The 15094-nt window shown below is 41.4% G+C and overlaps 1 protein-coding gene across 2 annotated transcripts in view; it reads right to left on the reverse strand.

The window, feature by feature from the left end:
• The window catches only part of ZNF366 (zinc finger protein 366), an 87826-nt gene extending 74588 nt beyond the window's left edge, over positions 1-13238 (reverse strand). For both annotated transcript variants that reach the window (XM_019517668.1, XM_019517667.1), the window contains exon 1: positions 13072-13238. The gene's annotated coding sequence lies outside the window, so the exon portion shown is untranslated. The remainder of the gene's footprint in view (positions 1-13071) is intronic.
• Positions 13239-15094: the final 1856 nt, after the last annotated feature.

The following is a 15094-nucleotide window of genomic DNA, read 5'->3' on the forward strand; positions in this document are numbered from 1 at the left end:
ATGAGCTGTTGACCAGTTCTGAGACTACTGAATCAGGCAGCCGCACCTAGCCTTCGGGTTAGAAAGCAAGGGCTTGATTTGGGAACCTCGTGAACCAACAGACCTCCTTAGTTTATGACTTTGTGAAACAATAAAAGTTTTAAATTGAACATCCAGGTCTGAGCCTGTGCTTAATTCAGTCCTTACATAATTCGGCACAAACTCACACACAGATGAGGTTTAACAGGGAGAACTGCAAGGTCCTTCCCCTGGGTAGGAAGAACTCTCACCACAACTATACGATGGGTGGTGGTGCACTGGCTGGCACAGCATCTGAACGATATCTGGAGGTAATGATCAACTGTAAGATGAACATCAGCCAACAGTGTGATGAGGTTGCCAGAAGGGCAAATAAAACTCTGGTGTGCATCAGCTGATGTGTGGCCAATAGATCCAGGGCGGTACTCCTCCCTCTCTATTTGGCCTTGGTGAGGCCTCAGCTGGAGTACTGTGCCCAGTTCTGGGCACTACACTTCAAGAAGGATGTGAATAAAATCAAGAGGGTACAAAGAAGGGCTACCCATATGGTTAAGGGCATGGAGGGTAGGCCCTATAAGAAGAGACTCCAGGAAATGGGCCTGTTCAGTCTGAGAAAAAAAAAGACTGAGAGGTGCCTTGAGAGCCACCTACAAGTGCATCAGGGGGAGCATGAAAAACTAGGAGAGCAACTCTTCAGGAGGGCACCTCAAGGGAGGATGAGGACCAATGGGCATAAACTAATAGAGGGTAAATTCAAGATGGACATAAGGAAATCTTTTTCTCTGTAAGGATCACCAGAATCTGGAAAACACTCCCAGCAGACATGGTGCAGTCACTCTCCTTGGAGGTGTTCAAAGTGAGGCTGGACAGGCACCTTATCAAGTTCATCTGAGCCCAATAACTTCCTGCCCAATTCAGGGGACTGGACTTTATGGTCTTACAGATCCCTTCTGGTTCTGTGTTTCTATGATTCTATGTACTGGGAGAGGAGCCCACTGACATCCAAATGAGTGAAGGAGTACATTCAGCATCACTGCAAAATTCCTTGGCTTCTCTAGACTGCAGGTAGGGCCTAACATCACTAAACCATCCAGCAACACTCCTGCATGCTGATGATTTGTGCATTGGTGACATCTGAGGACAAACATCAGTTATTGGTGAAACAATTAGTTTTCTCTGAAGCCAGCTTCAGGCAAACCAGAAACTTGAAGGAAACAAAGGTCATATACCAACAAAGTCCTGGAAAAAGTTATGTCAAGTCTTCTATAACCGTAGGCAGAAAAGTACTACCTGTCATTCATGAATGGTTGTACCAATATTAATGAGAAGATGAGCTCTTTTATCTGTTAGTGTGGACTTTTGCAAGCTCAGTAAGCAAGTGTGGAGGTAGAGGGGATTCAACTCTGTGCCAAGCTGAAGGTCTGCAAGGCAGTGATATTGGTGACTTTGGTGTATGGATACGAGACTTGGATGGGATAGAGAAGGCCTATCTGGCAGCTAGAGAAACCATGACAAAGACTCCTACATAATTTAATTTGCATTAACTGATATAATAGTGACAAATGTTGAAGTCCTTTGACAATTCAGTTTGACAACTGTGTAAGTGTTGAAGAACTGTGAGGGCTCAGCTGCTTTGGGTCAGACACATATGTAATGGACAGCCTGGGGCTCCCTGTTCCTTTAAGGAAAGAAGCAGCCCATGCAGGGAGTACTGCAGGCTAGGCAGGACACCGCAGCGGCAGGTCACCAGAGCAACAGGTTAATGGAGCAATTGGCAGGCACCTGCCGGTGGTTTGCTGACCAGATGTAGGCAGGACCCTGGGAGCTCATAGGCTCAAGGCTGAGTCTGGCTCAAAGCAGGGGTTTCTGTCCCTGGCAGCTGCAAGAGGAAGGAGGTTCTGCCCAGGAGAGCCCTCAGGGATGCTTAGCTACCTGCTCCAATGCCTGCAGGAACAGTGGAGCCCAAGACGCTGTAATAGTGAGTGAAGGCGTACACTCTTTAAAGGAGCAGGAGGCAACTTGCAGTGTTAGTTATGTTATAGCCCAGGGACTTGTGTTTATGTTGTGTGCTACTGGTGGTTTGGGATGAGGCTGGAAGGGGAGGTAAGGAGGCCTCATTAGTACCCAGGGGACATTAGATTGTCTTGAGTCCTACTGGGGGCAAGCTCAAGCACAGGGGCCAGGGGCCTGGTGCCAGAGAGGGTGCAGCCACACAGGAGCTAGGGGCTCATCATACAAGGGCGAGGGCCCAGTGACAGACAGGAATGAAGCTAGTGCCTCTAAAGCCAGGTCTGATTCAGTGGGCCTAGGCTAGAAGACCTAGGTAGATTAAAGGGGCAGAGGCTGAGGAGGCCAAAGCCTCAAAAGAAGGACAACATACCTATAACACCCGCGAGGCATGGGGCGTGATAAAGGGGAGGATTTGGAGCCACGTACTTAGCTACAGAGGCCCAGCCAGGGGCCTGGGACCAGTGAGGACTAGTAGGGTGCCAGAGACTGTAATGGGGATTCAGTGGGACCAGAACTACATGAAGGTCTGTCAGCAACCTCCCTATTTATTTATATTTCCTTCAAGGTGTGGCAGGTGAGATAGGTGAGATAGGTGGGTGCCCTAGGGGTGGAGCAGGACATGGTTGTGCAACCTCCAGAGGACATCACGGTCACCCCTGGGGCCCCAATGTGTTACAATGCAGTATGGATGATAATGCCCCCACAGCTGCTGTGCAGTGAGCTAGAGCTTGGCAAGAGAAAACCTGACTGCCCTGGGAAGTATTTTAAGGATCTTAAGCAGTGCTTGGTGCAAAACATGCTAGTTGGCTACCAAGAGTTGTGTCTATGCAACAGAGGCTGTTTGTTGCATGTTTTATCTTGGTCATCACAGTCATTTGTATGCCTCCAATACCTGATTTGCACACCTTCTACCCCTTCTACCATCTTCAGCTATGAAAGGCATAGTGATATACAGTAAACAGTTACATTCTGTGGATGTATGTCTGCAGGTCCATGCAATATAAGGGTAGAATCTGGCCTTCAGGTTTGAATTTTCTCTGCTTAAGAATTAGGCAGTGCCCTTTGTTGTATAGTTCAACATAACCTAAGCACTGTGTGTGTGTGTGTGTGTGTGCGCGCGCATGTGTGTGTGTGTGCAGGCAGGGCAGTGTGTATGTTTGTAGGGTGAGTCCCCCCACACACCCCATTATACACATGCACTCACACCCCCTCGCACTGCCATACATGCAGACCCCCACACCTCCTCACACACCCCAACCACCCTCCCCCCACACATCCCCCACAAACCTCATACCCACCCACACTCCACATATCCACACACACACCCCCACATACCCAGAGCCCCCCACAAACCTATACCCACCCTCCCATAATATACAAGAGTAAGACTTCATTTTAAGCTATTGTACAATCACCTCTATGTACACTACACAAACGTTTGTAAACCAGGGCAAAAATATTTTTTGAAATCTAATTAATTAATGTTTTAGATGTTCACTTTTCAGAATATATTTTGGTATTTTTCTGGTTCCAAGATGGCAAAATCCCTTGCTGAAAGGAGTACTTCTGGGGGCAAGGGGAGGGACTTCTGGTGGCAAAGGTCAGGGGTTAGAGGGCAGGACTTCTGGTCCCAAGATGGCAACTGGGAGGGGCACCAGTCAATGGGCAGGGCTATCTATGCGGCCTTGAAAGCTTGCCAAAACTCGGTATACAGCCTTCCACCAAAAATAATTGCCCGCCCCTGGGTTAAGGGTTACAGGTTTTGAGAGCAGGGGCGGGGGAGGGTACAGGGCCAAAAGTCATGAGGGGCGGGGGGCGGCAACCTTACCCAGCCAGGAACTTCTAAACAGTCCCTGCTGAGTTGTTGCTGTGCATGCTCTGCCCATCCCAGCTCTGTGGCTCTTAAAAGCAACAGCAGCCAGGAACTGTTCTGGAGTCCCTAGCCCAGCAATGCTGCTGGGGCATGGACTCCATGGGATGGGGGGGCCATTTCGATGCCCCTCTTAATATGGTGCACTTCTTGTCCGCTCCTAGGTACTCTACTGAACCCTAAGACAAATATGTGACTGCAAGGGGTGTGATGAGCAAATTACAGTCACATAACATTCATTCCAGGGTGGCCTTTCTTACATGCTTTGGCATTTCTTCTTTGATAAGACATAAGAAATCAGCCTATAAGTGATGAAAAGCAAATAATTATCCTTATTTGAATGAAAAATTCAGAAAAATGAACTTATACTTTTTAGATTCCTCTCTCATACATATGAGGTCCAAAGGAAGGGCTGATTTTTGTGGAAGGAGCAGGGTTCATTTCACAGTACTCTAGCCCTAGTGAAAAAAAAAAGTGTTTCTGACTGATCAGGCCAAAAGCCTTCAAGGAAGTAATTTAAGATAACTTCCTCTCTGGCTTTTCCCTTACGCTGTAGTGCCAAAGTTGAACCTTATAATTAGTTGAGTAGTAGGAGAAGCCAGTACTTCCTCATCATCTACCAAAATATGTCCTGTGTAGAGAATTTTATTATTTTACTAACTTTAGTGACAGCAAAAATGAAGGATTTAATTTAAGAACAAGCCATTTTTAGTAGCAACACCTCAAAAAGGACTTGATATTGACACCAAATTTTTGCATTAAAAATAAATAATTTTAAATCAATTTAGGTCGGGGGGAATACACAACAGACCAAGTTTTAACCAAATACAATTTAAAATGGCACGTTTATTGAAAAATGAAGCACAGAATGGAAATTGCAGTTCATCTGTAACCTAGCATCATGAATATGATGATATTCAATTGTTTCATCTGGTAAAAAATGAAAAGCAATTTTTACCCCCCCAAAAATCTTTATAATTGCATCCTTTTTTAATTGAAACTTCATCAGCATTTAAAATTATTTTCAAACAGCTCCAATGACAGTTTTAGGCCATTATCAATCGTTTTAGCCATCAGTAATCCCAGAGGACTAGTTTTTTAAACAAGTCCTTTCTGTCAAAAGAATAATGCTCACGCAACTGAATTCCTTCTACACAGACACACACCCACAAAATTGGCAAACAGCCAACTTCTAAAATGAATTTATCTTAAAACAGTAAATAAAGCTAATAAACTGTCATTCAGAGTTTTTACCCTGAAAAGGGGCAATTTTCAGGGCTTTCATGAAATATCCTAGGGACTTCATTATTGCTGGCGATGCTGGAAAGCATTTAGAGTCTAGAATGATTTGGGGCAGTGCGAAACCTGAAGACAAATTGTCAAACTAATTAGTGTGAATTTTTACTAATAAGAGCATGTTCTCTCCTCTTTCCTGTTGGATCAAATATGCTACCCCTCTTTTTGTCAGTGGTGGATGAGATAGTTCCTCATTTAAAGTCATCTTAGATCCTGATGCTCTCACAGGATGCCTGTAACTCCCATTCAATTACATTTTTTGACTTGTGGCCTAAATTTAGGTTGAGGGACATCTTGCATCTCCTGCAACAAAGTGTGGGAGCTCTATACGTGTGGAGATAGAAGTCTTGTTCTGTTTCCATTGACATTCCCCATAGGCAGCATCAGGTGAAACTGGGCTTCTCTAGACAAGACACTAACAGCACAGTAACCTAATAATAGTGTGCAGTAATGTGTCACAGCAAAAAAGGTACTCATACGCTACTGTGCAGTTTTATTAGGCTACTGCACAGTAGCATCACTTAAAAGGCATTCTCTGGTGCTACTGCACAGTAACTCCAGTTACTGCACGTTTATTTAGTGCTTGATTATACAAGCAGTGCCATGACAAGGAAGTTTGGTACCCAAGGCACAGCCCGCAGCGGCAGCCCACCCTTACCCTGCACACAGATCAGAGGGTACATGCCCCACATGCTTGCCCAGGAGCACACGCAGTGGTAAGAGCTGGCCTCCCCTTGAGTCCACACCCCCCCAAACAAGCCACTCATGGCTCCATCCTGCACCCACCCTGGCTGGGCAGTGCCTGTTAGTGCCCCTTCACTTTGGTGCCCAGGGTGGTCACCCCACTTGCACCCCCCTTGCTATGGCACTGTACCCAAATACTAAATTAAATGCACGGTAGGCACAGCTCATTAATGAACATGTAGATGCACCCACTGCCTTCCAATCTGTACTGCTTCTGGTAACTGGAACAAGTTTTTTGAGTTCATTATTAAGCAAGGAAATTGGCTGTAAACTGCATGGTTCTGTGGTTCCCCATATTTTTAAAGCATAAATTGTGCTACTACAGAACACTTTTTTCCTTCACATCTGTGAATATTTTTTCCATGAGATGAGCACTTCTAATTCCTGTTAAACTTAGGAATGTACTATTGTCAGTTCATCCCCATTCAATGACTTCACTATAGTTTTCTACAATATTTACATTAAGACGTGAATCCTGCTTTGACTCTGCACAGTTGCTGAAATCTCTACTCATGAACCTTTGTGAGCCTGAGGCCTCGGTAGCTTGTTCTAACAATTTACTTTGCTCATTAGAAACAGAGAAAATTGTACCCCTCCAAAAGGAGGACATAAATCCAAATTCCTTCCCAACTGTGTATATTATTTTCATTAAACCTACAGGGTGCATCTATATATGCTATTAAGGTGCAGCAATAAACTCTGACAGCATCTACAGATGAACCTGAGGCTGCAGCAATTTGAGCTGGGGAGGAGCAGCCCTGGGCTGGCAGCAGGCTCAGGGGATCAGCCCTGGGGTCCGGGTGGCAGCATCAGGTAGTGGAGGGGCTGGCTGGAGCATTAGAGTGCTGAAACTGTGAAGCAACGTGGCTGACCCCACAAGCCTGCTGCCAGTCTGGGCCTACTCTGCCCCAGCTCAAAGTGCTGCTGTCCTGGTCACCATCCACACATGCATTTCTGCGCGGTAAGTGACTCTGCCATAAGATAGTACTGTCCCCAATAACAGTACAATCTTACAGTGGAGTTAATTAATTTACTACACTCTAATACTAGCACATGTGTAGACACTGACTCTTCACTGTTAATCAGTCAACTCCGCAGTAAAGTGCATAAGTAGATGCACCCACAGAGTACATTAATAAATACATTTAGAGAAACATGCACACAGTGAAACACCCCATGAGCTTGGAAAAGGCATCAAGGAAAATATCATTCTCAAATCATGCTTCCTCACGATGTTGTTTGCTGCCAAAATTCCAGTAACACAAGTGCCTTAGAAATTCCTAATGTAGTCAGCTAAATTTGTATTTCATGATATTTTCTCCTTAGAAATGTTTATAGCAGGAATTTGTCTTTGGTTTGGATCTAGTGCATTAGAATTGCAAGCATTTACTTAGAGTGCAGATTAACTAACTTAGAAGGGTCATTGATGTCAGTAGGATTTTAATCATTTATTTAAAGGAGTAGGCCTAATATGATGATAGGGCCATATTACTTTATGAAAGTTCCCACAACTAAATCAAACCGCAATTCTAGATGTGGGTTAGAGCAGAGACTGCTTTTGCCCTTGCTTTGCACCTGTGCAAACAAGTGGGTAAAGAGGTTGGTGAGGCTGAACTAATTTTGGCTCTGTGTCCACTCTGTTTACCTGACGAGCTACTCTGGCTGCTATTATCTATGTACTGATGTGGAAGCTTCTCACTGAAAGGTGTGTGAAGTAACTTACTCCCCTCTCGGAGCAAAGAGGAAGCAGGGTAGACCTATTACCTTTGTTGAATCACCAGTTCATTTTCTTTTCTTCTCGTGGCATAAAGCTTTCTGCAGCCAGATTGGAACATTATAATCTAGCCCAGAAGAATGACATAGTTTCCACCCATGATCAATCTCCTGTAGGGCTAAGTACAGACAGCCAAAAAGCCTGAGACTGGATCAGTTTAATCTTTGCAGGCTAATCTAAGCTGTGTAGTTTGAAATGATAAGTAAGTGAACAGACATTCACTTCTGGTTCCTGAAATGCAGCCACATGCAGGCCCAGGCCAGAAGCTGGAAAGTAATAGAACATGCCTTGCTGCTCAGCTGGAGCTTGGTTAGCCCAAGGTTAGCCCACCCACCCTGTGAGGGGAGGTTTGCAGGGTTGGTGCAAAGCATCCTGGGATGCTGGGAGCTGTGAGTTAACTTGAATCTGGAACAGAAGTTCAATAAACCAGTTTAACCTAAATCAGTTAAGTCTGATACTACATCCATCCATGTTTATCTTAAACATGTTTTGGCCATTTTGAAAGTGGTTTATGTGAACTGAACTTGTATTATGTTACATATTTGAACCGGTTTCTGATCACTTATACTGGTTTATGTGTAATTTCTGTCCCTAGCCCCAAAGATCAAGTACTTAATATCTGATTGATAGATGCTAGCATTCTCCTTTTAGTACAGCATTACCTAATAATAATAATGATGATAGCACCCACCACCAAAGTAATACAGTCCTGTTGAAGTACAGCTACAAATTTCAAATGAATCACACTTCTTCCTAACCAATTATATAAAAGTGGATTGTGGATTTTTCTGTTCACTGAGAAGTGAGGCTCTCCCCAGACTTCTTAACTGATTTTGCCTTGTATCTCTCATAATTTTAGGGCAGGAATCTTCAAAAGCTTTTTTTTCCGGCTTCTGGAATCCTGTGCATGTGAAATGACACCTTACATTCCCAAATTCAATAGGCCATTGGAATTGGGATATTTTCAGTTTTAATCCATTTGCAAAAATCCATAGGGGGCAGGGAAGTTTGCTTCCCAGTTAGTGAAACATTCCCCCCTCCCATTTCTTTTAAACTGGAATTTACTTTTTAAATTCCTTAAATTGTTTAAACTGTTTTTGCTTTCACCTACTTAAATCTAAAAAGGGGAACCAAAAAGTATTTGCTCTGCTTGATGCAGCTGGGAAAGAAAATAATTTTGTTCCTGCCCAGTTTGAATCCCTGAGTGCCACTGATAATGTAAGTCTCCAAACTGTGAAAAAGAAATGGGGAATAAAGAGAGTGTGTATCACCAAACAGGGCAATATTTATACATTTTCAAAAAAAATTCAGAAATATCTCAAATATTTTCTTTTAATACAGGACCAGTTTTAGTGCAATTGTTTCATTTCACAGAACCCCCACTGTAGCATCCTTATAGTCATCAGTTTATAAGAGACATGTTTTTCTGACTAACCAAACCAGAGTAGTGCAGACTCTGGTGCATAGCTTTAAGATAGCTGATTGTTAAACAAAAATGTTAAACACATTTTCCAAAAAGATAGGATTATTTCCTAGAATCATTAGAATTTTATACGCAAGACAATATCCCTGCCAAATGGATACACAAGTAAGTCAGACATCCTGTGTATAGTACAATAGTTATCACAGATAACTGCTGAATGTTCATCTAGTTCAGTCTTGATTGGGCAAACATTGTTAACCCTTTCACTCAATATCACTCTTAAAATATGCCATTATAACTTTACCAGCATTGTAACTACTAGCTTAAGGTTAGTTTTAGCACTGTCGACTATTTCTACAAGAACAGAAGGGTGGTATCTGGCTTTCCCAATGTTTGCTTTCCCCAACTAGCTTCCCTGCAAATCCTTCCTTTATTTAAAAGCTTTAGTTTATTTTTCTGGCTAAAACTCTTTTCTCTGACCCGACCTGATCTTTCACCCTATTCAGTAGCTCCCTTGGACTGGGGAGTAGGACTGGAAAAACTATTTTTTTAAAAAGGTTTAACAGTTAATTTGGTTTAACAATATTTTCCAAGAAGATGCTTAGGAGAAAATATGGCTTTCAGGAAATAAATGTGTCGAAGGTCTGTTGATTAAATACCAACTAAACTCCTTCAACTACTTTCTGGCTGTATATAGCACTTACTGCATATCAGAAATGGTCCACTCATGCAGGTGTCTTTACTATATCAGAGCCACAGTGATGCATGTCTATGACTGTGGTTATCTATGCTGTATGCTTGGTTTGTTTTGAGCTGTTGGTTTGAACCTACCATCAATTTTTCTTCCATCATAATTCTACCTCACAAACAGACCAAGCCTCAATGTCTGCCAGCGCACACGTGCACCATGCTGCCACACCAATGTATCTCTCTTCTGGATATGTGTCCTCCAGTGCTCTAGGCACTTTGTATATCTACATCATAAGCACTAGGTTGAGATTCTTCTAGATTTCTGAGTAAAATACCAGATAGTTCAATGATCAAATTCTCCCACTGCTGAAAAACCATGAAATAGTTGCTAAAATGTGAGAAGAAATATTGTGTTTTAAACATGCAGTGCCAGAGAACAGGTTTCTCTGATGAAAATCTGTGCGCTGCCATTGGTAACACACAGATTGACATGAATTTATGTTAGCAGAGAATCTACCCCTAAGTCTACGGTTCTTGCCTCCCAAAAGAAGGCCTACTGAAGTTTACAGAAAGACACCCATTGCCATTGATGGGTTTTTGATCAAGTTCTTTGTCCTTGGACTTCCATGGGCCCACAGAAATTAAGGGCTGTGGGACTGGGTTCTCTTATATGTATATCTACCACGAGAACATATTGTCATTTTTTTTACTGAAGTAGTTTTCAAGATGACTTTCTCGTTATTTAAAATGAAATGGTTTGACTTTAACAATTCTCAGAAGTTACTAGTATCTTTATTAAAAACCAAGTTTTTAAGCATAGTAAAAAAATATCTGTGTCATTGCTTCCATGAAAACAATTTCTTTTTAAATGATGTATAGAAATGAATCACTAAAACCACATTTCACAAACATTCAGCTTTTTGCCATAAACCAGTTACTATTCTGTACAAAGTTTTTTGTTTTCATAAGGGATGTTTCTCTGCCTGTTACTCTCTCACAATGTGAGCTAAGAACATATCAGCCAAAAATCTCCCTTTCCTGAACTCTCAAAGAGAAGTGCACCTGTTTTTAAATTTATCTTTATATAAAATTCTACTGTCATGTGCTTAGAATAAAAATGTACAAAAAAAGCTGCAAGTGACCAAAACTGAAATACTGCATCAAACAAAAATGAAACTGAAAGGTGAAATCCAAGAATAAATGCAAATCTTCCACTTTCCAGTTACAGTTAAATTACGCAGTATTACACTGCAGGGCTATTTTAATAAAATGTTAATGGGGAACTGAGTTTTAAAATAGCATGATATTACTTTTGACTACTTACTACAAATATAAATTATGCTTGGGGAGGGGTGTTTTTATTCTTTCATTTAGACTTGGAGAATTACCTTTTTCCTAGAGCTCTTGGAGAAAGGTCTGGAAGCATGAACCCAAACAATGACCTCAAACATCCATGATTTTTTATAATTTTTCAAACGTTGTAATATAAACTGTGCAGTTGGCTCCTGTCTTTATTGTAGGCTGAAACAAACTTCTGGATCCAACTAGTCCAGAACTTAGAGGTGTTTGCTATTTTCATGGTCATTTGGCAGTTTGAGCTTTTATTTATTGTTTTAACAACCACAGAAGCTGTTGATTAAGCAAGTGGCTTCTCTGTTTGATATAGAGGTGAAGATCCAATCTTCAAATGTAGTTGCCAAAACAGGTGCTGAAATCCCCATTTGATTGTTTAAATCCATGTTTGGTCAGGAAAAACAGACAATTGATCAGCTAAATGGTAACCAATTTCCCAAATGAAAAACATGCCCAACCTATTTCATGTGTGCATTTGAAAAGAGGTCTCTCTATAATAGTGGCATAACTCTTTGTGGGAGAAACAAAGCTCATAATTGCACCAAACTAGACAAATTTGATGCTTTTCACTACTGATATCTGTAAACAGTTACTCCTCCTGTTATCACTATGTTAATATGTGCCGGGGCTGTGGGGAAGGTAAGGGAGATCTTGGTAATTTGGAGTAAATCACTATCTGCAATGGAAAAACTCGTAGAAAGGAGGCAGAGGGAGGGTAAAAGGATCTGTTGACCAATTTGTTCAATCAGAGGGGCAAACTATGCCTCTCCCGAGAAAAGGCATTCACTTCTAGTACCCATAGAGTTCAGAGGCTCTACTAGATGCCAAAGCTGACTGTCTGCATCAGTTCTAGGATGCCCTGTTCCCACACCCTATTTAGAACAACACTGTCGAGATTTTAAACATCCAACAAAAGGTACTAAAGATCAGAAAGTCTCCACTTGCAAATAAGCATTAACCTAGGGGATGATTGGGTTTTTTCACAGAAAACCTATTCTAATCTTTGTTGCCTCTGCTGATCTTTCTGTTCGCTTGCTTTACAATAAATAAAACGCATGCTTAAATTTCAGTATTCGCTGTGCAGTAAACCTTTGCTAACTTACATTAAGTATCTTGTATCTGATACTCGGAAACTATAGCTGACAAGCCAGTGGTAGATAAGGGTTGTAAATGCATTCACAGCATTTTAGTTTATCATTTCATGAGCTGTGGTAATTAATCTTAGTATTGGTTACATACTTTGTCACGTTAAGTCTTTGGTTTTAAAATGAAACTGGAATTTGCTTAACTAGTCAAATGACAGTTCTCAGACTATATACATAAGCACAAGTGCTGAGATATACACACATATACTCACACACAATTCAGTTCTATTTATAAAAAAAACAATTCATCCTCATTGCTGACACACTGGTTGAAGCTCAGTGGCTTGATTTACCATTTTAATGAATTCCTGGGATGTTAATGGCAGGTGATACATAAAATACACAAGCCATAAATTACCCACTTACCTATCTCTACCTCTGCTATGGCTATAGTGAAGCTTGCTCAAAACTTTAACAGAGAGTGAATGAAGCCTATAATAAGCTACAGAGACTCCTGGTAAGAAGTCACCTACCCAGCTTCATAAGCAAGGAGTTATATAATTTAACATTGCAAATATTATCCAGTTAATTGACAACATATCCTAGATTAAGCTTCATGCTATTAATGGTGGTATCAAGAAAACAGACTATTGATATCCAAAGTTTAAATATATACTGTATGCCAATGTACACAATCATCATCTTTTTAACAAGAAAAGTCTGTATTTGATGAATGATCTTCCTGAATGTAAAGGTGTATGTTAAACTTCTAAAGCATTAAGCAAAAATACTTTCATGAATAACTTACCAGTTGCTGAATCTGGAATGATCCCTGCCCTATACTCCCTACCTGTTCTCTTGCTGGCAATTGCTCTCACTCTCTGTACTCTCTCTCTCTCTCTCTCTCTCTCCCCCCGTGTGTGGAGATTGCAGTAAACTTCGAAAACTAGCAGGGACAGTGTCTGAAACAACTTAAGAAAGAGAACAGGAACAATCATTTCGTTCCCTTTTTTCAGATGAGTACAGTACCTTCAGAAAGAAGGAAGGAAGGGAGGGGAGAGGAAGTCAACAACCCTTTGCTTTCCTGCAAAAAAATAAGGAAACAGTAGATAGCAATCTCGTTTTCTCTCAAACAAAATGTTTGGAAAAATAAATATAACCAAACCAAAAGGAATTCCTCAAGAATTATAATTGCATTATTGGCTTCATAAGAATTAAGTTATCGCTCACTGTATGCAACGACATCGAAACGAATGAAGTTCCAAAAGTAGCGGCTACAACTTAGATGTCCATATCTCATGTGCAGAACTGTGTTAGCCAAAGAGCACAGATAACCTAACCCTTAGCTCCAAACAAGGAGAACTCTTATACGACACAGTAAAAACAAAACAAATACACACGGGCACAAAAAAGAAGAAACCTTTCATTGGTGTGAGGAAAAGAAGTGCAAATTTAAATTTACTGCATACTTGACAAAAATTACACATCGAGGGTAATTTGAAAGCTTTTGTGGTTACAACAAATCTTTAGTTTGGTTTTATAAGGTGAGAAATGAAAGACAGATGAAAAGGCGCCTTGGTTTATCAAGGCAAAGACTATTTATCATGCTTTAGGTCTAGATTGTTTTATTTTTTCCAGGTAGATCAATATATTTTGATCTGAGCCAGAGACCAATTTGTTAGAATTATACTTGTGATAATTTGGCCCCCTGTGCCCCATACTGAATTTTTAATGGCTGCTGACATTTACCAAACCAAAAGTCCAAATCAACCAATGGAAAATCATCTTTCTTCCATAGATTTGTGAAGTTAAACTTTTTTTTTAACACAAACATTAATGGCCTTACAGTTTTCACATTTCTCTTTGGACTATGTCTTCAAGAATCATTGAAATAAAGGAATTTCTGCACCCTGCTACTATAGCAGTGTAGTAGCCAATGGGAGGATGGCTTCTGATGAACAATTATATTTCATCATGCATAAAAACTGAAAAAATAAGCCTACATCAAATATTCCCTCACAAGGCCAGGTACCAGGATATAACTCTGATTGAATGCTTTTGAAGTCAATGGACTTGTACTGGTATAAATCTATTTATTATAACTGGAAATAAAACTTGGTTTGCATCCATTATTAAAAATGGATATTTCCCTTATTATACAATAACAAAAAGTGACAGGTTGGCAAGCTAATGTGGAAAATGAAGCCTTTTGTCATGCAATGTCCTTTTATGCAATGAAAGAGTACCAATACTATCTCCAGAAATGATAGAGGTGGCTTAGCAATGGCTTCATCGTAGAGATCTGCAATTTACACAATTCCATTATTATACAAATTTGTCCCCGTGCTGCAAATTTGCAGAACGGGGACAAATTTTGCTACTGGGAAATTCCAGTAGGAAAAAAAATGTGAAAAAAGTAGCATGGTGCACATGTGCACTGGCAGACATGGAGGCTTGTTCCTCTCAGGAGATGCTCTGCAGCATTCCCTTTAAGCTATGTGGTTTGCGTGGCTGCGCAAGCGCACTCATGCCGCATTGCCAGGCATGTCTATGCGGCTGTGCATGCTGCACAGCTTAGAGGGAATACTCATGCTCTGGCAGGCAGCCAGAGCATCTCCGCTCCTTTAGTTGTCCCCCAGCTCCTCCAACATACTGGGAGCTGAGAGGAGTGGGGAAAAGGCAGTCTCCCTGAAGTGGAGCAATTTGCCCCACACCAAAGTGCACATGCAGGGGCATGCACTGCAGCAAAACGTATCAGAACAAATTTGTGCTGCTACTATTTTTGCTGCTGCAAGCGTACACCTCTGCATGTGGTAGCATGCCCAGTGGGT

The sequence above is a fragment of the Gavialis gangeticus genome, unplaced genomic scaffold (assembly GCF_001723915.1).
Source record: "Gavialis gangeticus isolate Ggan-Ray unplaced genomic scaffold, GavGan_comp1, whole genome shotgun sequence".
In the NCBI taxonomy this organism is placed as follows: domain Eukaryota; kingdom Metazoa; phylum Chordata; order Crocodylia; family Gavialidae; genus Gavialis; species Gavialis gangeticus.